Raw genomic sequence first — 14,116 nt, forward strand, 5'->3', positions numbered from 1 at the left:
AATAGAAATAAAAAAAACACTATCCACACTTACCCCACCCCCTGTGCTTTTGGTGGCCGTAGGCCACCAAATGTACCGGGCTTATTACATCTGTAAAAAAACTATATTTTGGCAACATGAAATTATAAAATCGAAATAAAAAAAACACTATCCACATTGACCCCACCCCCTGTGCTTTTGGTGGCCGAAGGCCACCAAATGTACAGGGCTTATTAAAGTTGATAAAAACCGTGCACGGAACGCACTGCGTTAAGTGGGCGCGCACGCCTCGAATGGCGTAAAGTAACTTAGCATTTAAAAAACCGTACAAATTCACTGAAAAAACCATAGGTTTCACACACGTTATAGTTAGGAATTAGCATTTAAAAAACCTTGCAAATTCACTGAAAAAACCATAGGTTTGACACATGTTATAGTTAGCGGAAATTTTACTGATAAAAAACCAATGAAATTGCCCCGTTATAGTTAGTGCTGGCAACTATAACTCACGCGACCGCAATCTTCTGCTGATGACATATGTGTCTTTATAAAAAAAATATTTGTAATATATGTATAGCTAAAAATGTATGGAAGAAGACATGGGCAAATAAGTGTCTAAATACAGTATTAGCATCAGCAGAGGATTGCGGTCGCGTGAGTTATAGTTGCCAGCACTAACTATAACGGGGCAATTTCATTGGTTTTTTATCAGTAAAATTTCCGCTAACTATAACATGTGTCAAACCTATGGTTTTTTCAGTGAATATATATATATATATATATATTACCTACTGGCAGTCGCCAGTAGGTAGTTATAGTTAGGATCTATTTTCCATAGGAAATCCGCAACATTCTATTTGGAATAACGTTAGCGCCGATTGACGAATCTTCGTGAAATTTTCCAAACTTTTGGCCAGCTCCGGTCCGCTCCTATCCTGAAAATTTCACGGTAATTCGCCAAGCGGGGGCTGAGAAAAAAGGGGGGTCCCAAAAAGCATTTTCCACATGCATTTTCCCATAAGACCTGTTGACGCAGCTACAGCCCGAACTCCTGAACGGAATTACACCAAATTTGGCAAAGAGGTGGTCCTCAGTTCAGACTTGTGCCTTTTGCTCAAATGGTGTAAATCCGTTCTGTAGTTCCTGAGAAAATTAGAGTTAAAAAGATAGATAGCGCTGGGCGGAGCCTAACCACACATCTCATCGTGAGATCTGATTGGCTGTCAGTACTTCATCCAAGAAGTGTTGGCAGCCATCTTGGGACCAATATACATGATAGCACCTCATTAAAAAGCATTGCAGTTAATAGAAGGTTTTAAGACTTTAGTTACATTATAAATCATTTGTTGATGGTACCATACTCATTTTAGGAATTGTGGTGTGTTCTAAGGTGATTTTACCATGTGAAAAAGCCTTCTGCTGTGATATCATGAATCATGTTTGAGAGAAAACTATTTTCTCATGCTTTTCCCACAGAGGTTTGGAAGGCGATCTATAAGCTAAACTGAGAGCATATTTTCTGTAAATTCACATTATCTTTCTCAGACATGTGAGAATGAAGTCTGACATTCTCAGTAAAACATGTACATCCAACAAGGGCAGAGACTGTCAGTTGATTCCTTTGTGTTCTACTGCAGCTTCCCAGAGTGTTCTAAAGAACAACTAGAGCGCTAACAGTCCTACTTATGACAAACGTATTGCACACTTGAAGCCATCTTGATTGGAATAAAGTGGTAACTCTTAAAACATTTAATTTAAAAAGGAACAAAATGAGGGGGTTCATATTGCCATAGAAAGTATGATTAGTGCTGCAGAAAGAAAAATTAGGGCACATTTTGAGTGACTTCTCAAATCCTCTTCTATTTCATTAAAAAATTCTGACATGCAGACTGAAACATGCACTTTCAATAACAGCAGCAGACTTCCCTGGTGAGCAGTAGCTTTACTACAGTGATCTAATAAGCAACTAGAGTGCTAACATTCTGAATTTATGGCAAATGTGTGACACATCTGAATGCCTTCTTGATGGAATCAAAGTAAAAAACTGAAAGTATTTCCTACTGAGGAGACTGTAGTAAATGAGGAAATTAGGAAACTTCATAACAAATAAGTCTCCCAAAATGGCCACCAGAGACAAAAGAGCCTAAATGTAGCCCAAATATCACCCAGATGTAGCCCAAGTATAGCCCAATGATAGAATGTCCCAGAGTGTTCTAACGAACAGCTAGAGCGCTAACAGTCTTACTTATGACAAAAGTATGGCACACCTGAAGCCATCTTGATTGGAATAAAGTGGTAACACTTAAAACATTTAATTTACAAAGGAACAAAATGAGGGGGTTCATTTTGCCATAGAAATTATGATTAGTGCTGCAGAAAGAAAAATTAGGGCACATTTTGACTTCTCAAATCCTCTTCTAATTCATAAAAAAATTCTGACATGAAGACTGAAACATGCACTTTGAATACCAGCAGCAGACTTCCATGGTGAGCAGTAGCTTTACTACAGTGATCTAAGCATTTCCTACTGAGGAGACTGCAGTAAATGAGGAAATTAGTAAACTTCATAACAAATAAATCTCCCAAGATGGCCACCAGAGACAAAAGAGCCCAAATGCAGCACAAATATCACCCAGATGTAGCCCACATGTAGCCCAATGACAAAAGTGTGCAAAACGCTTATTTTTTGTATATTTGCAGTTTTATATAGTGCAGACTTGTCGGGTATTGCAGTGCTTTACATGAGCATTGGTTACATCACACAAGATCAAATTCATTTTGGTTGTAGACATGGGGAGATTAAGTGATTTGACCAGAATCACAGAATGTTGAGCTGAAGCAGAAACTCCAACCTGGTTCCCCAGTTGCAAAGTCTGCAGCTCTGGAAGTAACACCACATCCTCTCCCCTAAGTGCAACATTTAAACAAGTGGTCAACTGGATAAAAAAACATAAAGATTACAAATAATTTAAAAGTTCTTTGTCGCTATTTGAAAACTCAGAAATGATGTCCTCATTTTAGTTTTTTAGAGCACTAACCATAATTTCGATGCAAATAAGACCCTCTCATATATGCAATTTCTAAAGGAAATGCTCTAGGTATTACAGTTTTGATTATATCAAGATGACGTCAGGCGTTCCACACTTTTGTAATAAATATTAAATGTTAGCAATCTAGCTGTTGAGAGACAGAGGCCAGGGACACGGACTCTGAAAATTGAAGGCAGGTAGGAGAGTGCAGAGGCAACAATTTGACCACACTGGGCAGGCAGGAAAGGCAGTGGCAGCACAACAGACTATGGAGGGCAGTGGAAAGGGGGGCAGGGGTAACAACCCAACAATACAGGACTGGCAAGAGAGGCTGTGGCAATATAATAGACCATTGTGGGCAAAAGGAAGAGGCAGTGGTAGTACAACCATACATGCCAACAGACCCATTTCAGCCAGGAAACGTCCAATGTTTTTAACCTCTTCCATGCCCATGACGGAACGGTTCCGTCATGAGCATCGGTTGCGCTGTGCTCATGACGGAACCGTTCCGTCATGGGCCCGCCCGCGCTCGAACCCTTCAGCACCGCGGGGGAATTCCCGCAGCGCTGAAGGGGTTAAGCTCAAATGGGCTTTATTTGATCTGTCTCCTGTCTACAATCTCCTATTTGTCAATGTAACTCAAAGGGGAAAATCAATACACCAGTTTTGTTTCAAAGTCTCCCTCTTACCAAGTTCAAAATGTTCGCAAGTATTGTAAATTGGATCATGGTAGGCAGGAGGAATTGGGGTAGGGACATGGACTCGGATAACAGAGGACAGGAGGGACATGGAGAGGTGCACCAAACTGACCCTACAGGACAGACATCAGGGTTTGCAGCAGCACAATACACCACACAGGGCATGCGGGACGGGAGTGCAGCACAACAATCCATAGAAAGCAATAGGGAGGGCACAGGACCATGCACATGGACAACAGAGAACAGAGGGGAAGGAGGCAATGGTAGCTAGCTGACCATAATGGACAGACAGGAGAGAAAGCTGCAGCATAACAGACCATAAAGGGCAGGAGGGGCGGATCAGGGGCATTACAATGGAACAGACAGGCCAGGACGGAGAGAATAGGGGTCTGCACATGGAAACAGAGGGCTGGGGGCAAGGGGGCAGGGCAGGAGCAGCAAGATGACCATGGAGGTCAGGCAGGATGGGCACTAGAAACAAGACACACCGTGGAGAGCAACAGTGAGACTATGATGGCATACACACAGACCATGGAGGGAAGGTGAGAGGGGGTCAGGGGCAGCTAGCTGACCACACAGGGAAGGTGGGAGGGGCCATGGCAGCACAGAAGACCATGCATGGCAAGTGGGAGGGTTAGTGGCAGCACAATGGCTATGATGGGCAAGAAGGAGGGTGCAGGGGCATGCACAAAGGACCATGGAGGATAGAAGGGAGGGTCAGGACCTGGGCACAGACAAGAGAGTTCAGGGGAAGGGGCCTCACAACAGACCGCGTGGGGCAGGCAGGAGGAGCAGTTGCAGCACAACAGACCATGGAGGGCAGAAGGGTGTGTCAGTAAAATGGACCATGGAGGACAGGAGGAAGGGGATAGGGGCATGGCATGTGGACAGGCAGGTGGAGTTGGCAGGGACAGGTTACAGTCATCTGACAATGCTAGGCAGGTGGGAGGGGAGTGGTAGCTCAACAGAACACTCAGAGAAGATAGGAGTGGCAAGTCCATGGAACATGGTGGGCCAAAAGGATGGAGCAGGGGCATGCACAAAGACATCGGAGGGCAGGGGGAAGTAGAATAGGGGCAGCAAGCTAAGCACAGAGGCTAAGCAGGAGGTCAATGATGGGCCATAGAATTTGGCAATGGAGGGCAGGAGGAGTGGACTGGTACATCATGCTAAATGGAGGGCAGTGGCAGCACATCAGACCATGCATGGCAGGAGGGAGGAGGCTAGTCCATGGATTCAGACAACAGAGGATAGGGAGGAAGTGGATGGGGCAGCAAGCTAACTGTTCAGAGAAGGTGGGTATTAGGAACTTTATTGTTTTTAAAATGTGTGTCTGTGCGAACTACTTAAAATATGAACAAGTATGCAGCATAATCTCACTTTTATTCAGGAAGAAGAGGACGTTTGTGACTGTGACTTCGGGCTCACTTGGCAGAAACACCCCCTGACCCTCCACCCCCCATCGCAAAATGTAATGCCCGTGAAAAGGGTAGGTGGACGCAGTGTTATATAGAACATAGTCCTGAGAGCACGATTGAAAATGAAAACTAGATATAGTATATGGTATAAACTATGCACCAAAAAGTGTGATATAAGATGAACCGGGGCGTGAAATATAATATGCAATACATTGTGCGCAATGACAGATTCATTGGAGAGCGCGAGATAGCACAGGCACTAGCGTGTGCTATGCGATATGCACCTTGGAGTGTAATAATTTCAGGGCAGTGTTGTGTAACCTAATTAGTCTCTAAAATTGTAATATAAAATATGTGCTGGGGAGTGTAACATTGCATATGCACTGTGACAAAGATATGGATCCCAGATTGTAATATGTATGGCATAGCGCTGTGCATTATAACATAGGCATTGAGGAAGGCACGTTAGATGGGGCAATATAACCCGTGCGAAGGCAAGTGTGGCATGACATATTCACGGGGTGGTGTTACAGTGCACATGGGCTAGAGAGTGCCATAGCATACGCACTAGCTGGTGGAATACAACACAGAGGTGTCTGCCACTCGGCGGGCATTGGTGGGTGTAACACAGCATTGGGCTCAGCAAGGAGCACGCTGTGACTCTCAAGTGAGGTTTGTCTCCTTTCCAGAGAGTAAAATAAAAAGTATTACACATCCGGCGGTGGATGTGTGTTTTATTAACCGTGAGTGGGGTTTCTTGCATAGTTTGGTCGAATTTTTGTCGAATCCCCTTTGAAGGGCTTGGTGTGCGTGTGTATTAAATGTGCCCATCAATAGCTACCCATGTTTGTATAAATAAACAACAAGGGTGTCTACTTGGAGAGTACCCACCGGCGGGGGTGCCGGGGTTAGGCACGGTAGGGCGTCAGACACGTCAGAGCTTCACTAGCGGTGTAAATACATTCCACGTGGCTTCATTGTATGCATAGTCACCTTTTAATGAATAGCACGCAAATCGTCATGGTGATAGGTACATACGGTAGTCCAGCATGTCCTAGGTGTTTCTATAAATATATCTTTTTTTTAAATAATAAAAAACAAAGGCCCAAACAAAGGGATGGGGTCCCCGGGGCCATAAGTGGCCTGAGGAGGGGGGCAGTGCAGCCCCCTCCTAAAGAATAAAAAAAAAAAAAGGCCATGACCCGGGGGTTGTGGTCCCCGGGGCCGATTAAGGCCTTGGGAGGGGGGACACGTGGCCCCCTTCCAAATTAAATTTTTTCAACAAAACAAATTAGGGTGCAGGCCCTGGGGGATGGGGTCCCCAGGGCCAATAAATTAGAAAAAGAAGGGGGGCCACACAGCCCTCCTTCTTAAAAAAATAAAATAAATAAAAGACAGGCATCGAGCCGGAGGCCACTCCCCCTCCTTGCAGCACTCTGCAAACGCGCCCCCTGGCTAGTTGTAAGTTGGGGAATTAATTCCCCTTCAATACTGAGGGTCCCTGAGGGCCCACTAGCCCAACAGGTATCTCCAGTATGCGACAGGGAGCTGCGTTGCAGACAGGTGTTCTGAGGCAACGCCCTTTTTTACACCTCTATGCAACGCAGCTCTGTGGCGCTTACTGGAGGTACCTAGTGGGCTAGTTGGACCCTAGGGACCCTCAGGATTCAAATGAACTTAATCTCCCAACTAAAAACGCCCACAGGGCGTGTTTACACAGTGGTGAAGGGAGGGGACGGGGCCTGAGTTAACGTGTGCAAACACGCCCTGTGGCGCATTTTAAGTTGGGGAAATAATTCCCCTTCAATCCTGAGGGACCCTGGGGGCCAACTAGCCCACCAGGTGCTTCCAGTAAGCGCCACTGCGCTGCGTTGCAGAGAGGTGGTCTAGGCCATGCCCCTTTTTACATCTCTCTGCAACACAGCTCTGTGGCGCTTACTGGAGGTACCTAGTGGGCTAGTTGGACCCTAGGGACCCTCAGGATTCAAATTAACTTAATCTCCCAACTAAAAACGGCCACAGGGCGTGTTTACACAGTGGTGAAGGGAGGGGACGGGGCCTGAGTTAACATGTGCAAACACGCCCTGTGGCGCATTTTAAGTTGGGGACATAATTCACGTTTAATCCTGAGGAAACCTGGGGGCCAACTAGCCCACCAGGTGCTTCCAGTAAGCGCCACTGCGCTGCGTTGCAGAGAGGTGGTGTAGGCCGTGCCCCTTTTTACATCTCTCTGCAACGCAGCTCTGTGGCGCTTACTGGAGGTACCTAGTGGTCTAGTTGGACCCTGGGGACCCTCAGGATTCAAGGGGACTTAATCTCCCAACTTAAAACGGCCAGGGAGGGGACGGGGCCTGAGGTGACGTGTGCAAACACGCCCTGTGGTGCATTTTAAGAGGTAGTTTTAATCCCCTGCCCTATTATATACTAGGGGCTTACAGAGGAGTTCATGCTAATCACAGGGGGCCCCAACGCATAGTGTTCCCTAGTGTATGTAGGTGTTTTCACTGTATTCTGAGTGTCTTTTAACATAGCACTGGCTCTAGGACTGGTTAGTCAGACTCAGTTAAGACCAGTATCCGTCTGAAAAAGTTGAGGGTAAAGGATGATTTTGCAAAAAGGCTTCTTTCTCCTCTTCTGTTTGTTCTTTCTGCATGTTATCCTCCTTCCTGCACTTTTCTTCATCTTTGAGGACTTCTGTTGCTTCTTTCTGCATTTCTTTTTTTATTTCTGTGCGTTTTTTCTTCTTTCTTCACATGTCCTATCTCTGTAGGCATAGTTAGAAATTAGCATTTAAAAAAACCTTTGAAATTCACTGAAAAAACCATAGGTTTCAGGCTTGTTATAGTTAGGAATTAGCATTGAAAAAACCTTAGAAATTCACTGTAAAAACCATAGGTTTCAGGGGCGTTCTAGTTAGCTGGACTTTTCACTCGTACAAAACCATTGAAATTCCCCCGTTATAGTTAGTTCAGCTAACTATGACACGCGCGCCCGCAATGCACTGCTGATGACGTCACATATTACATCACTCATGACATGGTCAGTGACATCACTCATGACATCACTGATGACATCTCAAATGACATCACTGATGACATCATCCTTGTGATAGAGTGGCAGACCTCTTCTCCCCCTAATATAACCTTTGATACACACATTCAAAAATAGAAACTAAAATTTATAAAACAATGGACATACCAATACCAGTTACAACAACCTATTCAGTAATTCTAAGATCCACATACACATCCACTCATTTACCAACAGTCCTATACAGTCACTCATACATGTACTCACTCATCATATGTACTCATACACCTATACATCCTGTTACACAACACCACTCATCCATAGAGTTACTCACACACATAGTCACTCATGCTAATAAAGAATCAAACATCCATTTACTTGCATATACAGTTATACACACACCACCAAACATACTTCTACAGAAACTTACACATACTTAGTCTTTTAAACAATCACTTATAGAAACACATACTTATTCATACAGGAACTCTTCCAATCTATCACTCTCACATATACTCACTTATATACACCAATAGTCACATATACTAGTTTAAAACATATGTAGTTATTCATAAAGACACTATTGAGACAGTCATTCACTAACTAACCCACCCATGCACACACTCATCTACCCATACAGTCCTGCACACATGCTGTCTTCAACACATACAAACAGTGAGTCACTTATTCATGCACCTATGCACTACGTAATACCCCCCACCGAACCATACAGATACTCAGACACTCATAGTGATACTCAAAAAAACAACTAATAACCTATATAGACACTCATGTAGCTACTCACCAACCCATGCAGCCACTTATACACAAAGTGAGAGACTGATACAGATATTTACATATTTAAACATTACTCACTAAGCCATGCATCCACTAAGATACACTTAATCAGTCAGTTATACAATCAATTTTTCAAAAACAAATCATCCATTTAGACACTTGTATACCCATTTATTCTTCCATCGACCTTGAGATATACATATATAAAACATATGTAATTTTCAGAAAAACACACATTCACTGGATGATGTCAACAGTGATGTCATCAGTGATGTCATTTGAGATGTCATGAGTGATGTCATGAGTGATGTCACTGACCATGTCATGAGTGATGTAATATGTGACGTCATCAGCAGTGCATTGCGGGCGCGCAAGTTATAGTTAGCTGAACTAACTATAAAGGGGGGAATTTCAATGGTTTCGTATGAGTGAAAAGTCCAACTAACTATAACGTGCCTGAAACCTATGGTTTTTTTAGTGAATATATATATATATGAGAATTTTACAGCATTTACGAGCCATCACGAACTGTGATCACAACTATCCTGTGGCACGTCACTACTCAGAATTTCACAACAGTGACAATAGCAGTTTAAAATTCTTTGGCATTGAACGAATCTTGAAACAAACACGGGGGGGTGACAGGGAAAGAAGTCTAAGAGTACTCGAGTCCAAATCTATCATCGATCTAGACTGCAAGGTACCAAAGGGTCTCAATAGTGGGGAAGAACTTGCGACCCACATAGGGCTATAACCTGCCATCTTCGCCTTTCCTGTAATCTCGGAATCAGTAGTAATGTTTTTCCCGACCTACTTAGGCTGGGATTTTAAGGTTTCGATATCTTATCATTTTTATTTCTCACACATTTTATTTAGTTAGGGTATTAGGATACCGATGAATTTATAATTCACCCCTATCGGGACAACATGCTTTAATAAACCACAATTGTGGTATATGTTCTTGATGGTATGTCTTACTACCCTCTCTTGTGTCACTAGGTAATCATGTTTATCACTCCCATTTTCCCTCATCACTTCTTTCCTATTTAGCACTAAATAAAGGCCTCTTCCTGTTCTTTCCCCATAGCACACACCATTGCAGAGCACTCACTCATATGAATTTTCATAAATGACCGTAGGTATGATGTAGGCGCAATTGCGCTTCTACACCGGTATCAAGTCATATACTCTATTTATTGTCATTGGAGAAGCCCTCCTTTACAGAGGTACTGTATTGCATTATTGATACTCCATGTCACCTAAAAGTAATGATTGGGCACTAATCCCTAGGAGTGACAGGAGCTACGAAATACAAGCACACGTACTAACGTGAAAATCGAGTTCGATTGAATTGTTCAACTTTATTTAAAAAGGATGATCAACACTTAAGATATAGCTTGCAATTGTATAAGTTGCCATTTCAGCTAAATTCTGTGATATGGACCACCGCTGTAATTCTTATCACACTATATTGTGATTATGAGGGACTCATTATGTAGTGTCTGTTTTGGGGTGCATAATTGAATTTCATCATGGTTAATCATGGCAATAATTTGTTATTATTTAAACAATTGCGATCTATGAATTTTAAAATGGATTGCTTGTGATGCACGTAAATCAAATAACTGAATGATTTTGTATAAATGTACCGCTATGCTTAAACAATAGTAGTATTTCCTCCATGTCTATGAACTATGTCCGTGATTACAAGGGCTTTTGGAGTACGTAATTGAATTTCATCATGGTAATAAGTTGCTATCATTTAAACCATTGGGGTCCATGAATTCGGGAATAGATTACCTATTATGGACGTAAATTATTTAACAGAATGATTTTGTACAATTGTAACGCTATCCGTAAACAATGGCAGTATTTTCTCCATGTCTATTAACCATGTCCGTGTATTTCTACGGCTTGTGGAAACACAGGAAGTTACTTGACAAAGGCTAAACGCCGAAACGCGTCGTCCTGAATTAAGTTAGTGCACAAATAAAAGTCTTTTTGTGCTGTTTCCTGGTGTGCTGTCCCTTTCTCCTCCGGAATTTGCTTGGGGGAACGGGATCATAATTATTTGAAGTGGTTACTGCTACCACTGACGGCACCAGCGTCGCAGGCCTGGGGGAAGCTTTGGCAGTAAGATGATGAAGAATGACGATTGGTGATCCCCGCCGTTCCCGACTAAATCCACATTGCAGCAACTACTACGGGTAAGCCTGTGTCTTGACGACTGAGTTTTGTGTGAAGTTAATAATTCCTGTCGATAGCGGGGAATATTGGGCCAAACGCATCTCTCGTGATGCTCGACACTGAGCCTCTGCCCTGTCTGCTGAGTCCAGCATCGATATTTGTGGCACGGGTTACAGACGCGACTGCCGCAGAACTAAGTGCGGCGTCAGGAAACTGACAAATTATGAGCAATTGGGAGAACGAGAGAAGAGCAGAGGCGATCTCGTTGTTTAATGAGGAGCAGGATGAGCCAGTAATTAAAGCAACAACCGGTGCAGCCCCCGTGGGAGCCGATTCGTCTCTCAAACAGAAATTACTTCTACTGGAAAAACTGAGCAAACGTGAAATTAACAAGTGGTGGGAAGTTGCCTCCCTAACGAACTACGTAGAAGTTGGCCGTGTACCCAGGGGCCTGAGAATTACAATTGTACCAACATATGATAATCCAAATCAGGATTTGCTTACGGAATGGGCCCTGTTCATGGCCAAAACATGTAAAGGCATGCTGGAAATGCTTATAAAGTATGCACAGATAGACCTTGAATCAACTAGAAAGGAACTGACAACACTTAAAGCTGACCTTGAGAAATACTCCGATGAAAGTGCCACAGTGGAGTTTATGAAAACACTCCCTAAAAGATTAAAGGAATACGAAGACGCTATAAAACAGAAGAAACAACGCAAATTTCTCAGGGATAAACGGGATTACGCGGAAGGGCGCATTCTGACATACGCGAGAAAATACGATGGGGCCCAAAGAAATCTAAAAGTCGCGACCTCTGAACGTATAACCGAACTACTATCAACAGGATCAAGTTCCGACATAAGTACTGATTCCGAAGACCGCGGCACTGTGGCCCCTTTAGTCTCACGTCCTCTCACCTTTCTTCACGAATTTCAAATATTGAAGCAGAAGAAAGAACAAAATCAGGTAAACAAACCCCAAACGAGAGGACAGACAAGAGGAAGGGGGCAAAGAAGAGGAAGAGGACGAGGGACAACAAAAGAAAAAGACTAAAAAGGAACAAACGTGGAATCCCACAAACATTATCCCCTCACGTCAGTGATCAAGCTTCAGACAAATCAGTTGTAAATCTATCTGCCAGAAATCTCAATGATGCGGAAGTCTCAGTACTACAGCTAGGCTTGTCATTTTGTCCAAACAGTAATCTAAATTATACCAATACTAGAATTGACTTATTCTTGTATATCCGAAAACTTAAATTAATGAAAATGTATGAAACACATGTGAAAACCAAGGCCAAACCATTACCATCTACATTTGGTAATCAGGAACTGTATAATTTACAAGTCCAGGATATGGAATTACTGAAAGTCATGCGTGATTTAGAAATGGGCGCGAACAACGACAAGAATGAGCATGCTTTGCTACAAACACGTGGAGCACTGAATGAACATAGTGGATTGAAAAGGAAATCCAAGTTTAATCCCAATGTACCCTACGACAACATTGAAGCATACAGCTCTGCTGTCATCACCGAACTAAAACGGATGAGAAACACATTTCAAAAATCAAAATGGGACAATTTAACAACCGAACAGAGGAATGCACTTAAGGCTTTGGAATCAGATTCCGCGATTGTCATCAAGCCTTCAGACAAAGGGGGCAATGTCGTGGTAATGAATATAGAAGACTACAGATCAGAAGCCATGAGGCAACTTACAGACGAAACATGCTATGAACTTATCGACTGGAGCCGATACAAACAAACCATTACGGATTACCACAGTCTGTTAAGCAATTGGTATTTTCTAGGTCTAATTGACAGTGATGAATTCAATTTCTTAAGAACCGAAAAACCGTGTGTACCGTGCATATACTTTCTGCCGAAGATACACAAGAATGCCACCTCACCACCAGGGCGTCCAATTGTTTCATCAAATGGGGGACTTTTGGAGAACACTTCTATTTTTCTTGACTCATATCTGTCTGAATATGTACTGAATCTAATGTCGTACTGTAAAGACAGTTCCGATTTCCTGCGTAGATTATACGATATACAATGGGAAGAAGGATATATGATGATCAGTCTGGATGTCTGCTCTCTATATACATGTATTGACCAACACAAAGGGGTAGCAGCTTGCATGTACTTTCTAAAAAGTAGAAACATTGAATTTTGGGAGCACAACAGAATGCTTGAAACCATGATCCTTTTCTGTCTCCAAAACAACATCTTCCTTTTTGAGAAATCGCTGTATCGACAGCGATCTGGCACCGCGATGGGCACATGCTTTGCCCCCAGTCTAGCTAACCTGTTCTTGGGGTGGTGGGAGGAGCAAGTGGTATGGACACAGCATCTACAGAAATATACTGATCACATACTTGTATGGATCAGGTATATAGATGACCTGTTCCTTATATGGAACGGCACCATGAATTTAGCTAAGGAATTTATTGAGCAATTGGGTAATAATGATTTAAACTTACAGTTCACACATACCATGAGCACAACCTACTGTGAATTTCTAGACATTGCAGTACAGATAAAGGAGGAACGGATTACTACACGTCTCTTCCGCAAACAAACTGCTGGGAATACATTATTGCACGCTGTAAGCCACCACCCAACACCATTAAAGAACAGCATACCATATGGGGAGCTGTTGAGAGCCCGCCGTACATGCAGTACTGAGGATGATTTCCAGCGGGAACAACAGACTATGTTGACCCGCTTCAGATCAAGGGGATACAAGGAACAAACCCTAACAACAGCTAAGAACAAGGTCAAAGACCTGAAACAACATGACCTATTGTTTAAACCATCAAGAACCAGTACTAGAAAAAAAGAGGATGAGGAGAACAAGTCCAATGCACCTAGAATGATAACACAATACAGCAGGGGTGCATGGACATTAGAGAGAATCATGAATAGGCATTGGAATTTATTAACTGCGGATCCAATCATTGGTGATC

The 14,116-nt window shown here is 43.0% G+C and overlaps 1 protein-coding gene across 6 annotated transcripts in view; it reads left to right on the top strand.

The window, feature by feature from the left end:
* The window catches only part of DPP4 (dipeptidyl peptidase 4), a 554,733-nt gene that overhangs the window by 325,411 nt on the left and 215,206 nt on the right, over positions 1–14,116 (top strand). The gene's annotated exons all lie outside the window — the stretch shown is intronic.

Source organism: Triturus cristatus, chromosome 3_1 (assembly GCF_964204655.1).
Source record: "Triturus cristatus chromosome 3_1, aTriCri1.1, whole genome shotgun sequence".
NCBI lineage: Eukaryota > Metazoa > Chordata > Amphibia > Caudata > Salamandridae > Triturus > Triturus cristatus.